Source organism: Penaeus monodon, chromosome 23 (genome assembly GCF_015228065.2).
Source record: "Penaeus monodon isolate SGIC_2016 chromosome 23, NSTDA_Pmon_1, whole genome shotgun sequence".
NCBI lineage: Eukaryota > Metazoa > Arthropoda > Malacostraca > Decapoda > Penaeidae > Penaeus > Penaeus monodon.
In genome coordinates this window covers 41439756-41440252 of record NC_051408.1, presented here as the reverse complement: position 1 = coordinate 41440252, position 497 = coordinate 41439756, and the positions used below count along the sequence as shown (strand labels likewise).

The window sequence follows — 497 nt, the reverse complement described above, 5'->3', positions numbered from 1 at the left end:
GGTCATGCCTCTGACATTTGTAAATAATGAGTGAAGAGTGAATGAATATTTCAAACGGTAATTTCATTCACAATTCCCTCCAATGGAGTTGCGCTAACCACCGTAACAAAAGAGCATCGCGCGCAGTGACAACAATGGAGTCGAAGAATAAAAATACCTTGGGGGGGAAAAAACACTGTATATCTACAAACAATATCCAATTGGGTGATTGACAGGGTGGGAATAGACAGATATAATCAATAAACATTAATTGAACTCTTAGATTTCTACAAACAATGTACGAGAAATAAATCAGAATTATTTCTCACTGTTTTTTGTATACAGTTATATCTACTGTAGCCTCGACATAACTACAGATAAACTCTACTATTAATTGTCTTGTATTTGCAAACCATTAATTAATAATACAGGTTTTGTATCATGCAACTACTATGACTGACTGATGGAATAAATACTAAGATATAACATAATTTCTATTGCTACTTTAAACCATTGGT

At 33.2% G+C, this 497-nt stretch overlaps 1 protein-coding gene across 1 annotated transcript in view; it reads right to left on the bottom strand.

Moving 5' to 3' along the window:
* LOC119588312 (junctophilin-1-like) overlaps positions 1-497 on the bottom strand; it is a gene marked incomplete in the record, with an annotated part of 23032 nt that overhangs the window by 7737 nt on the left and 14798 nt on the right.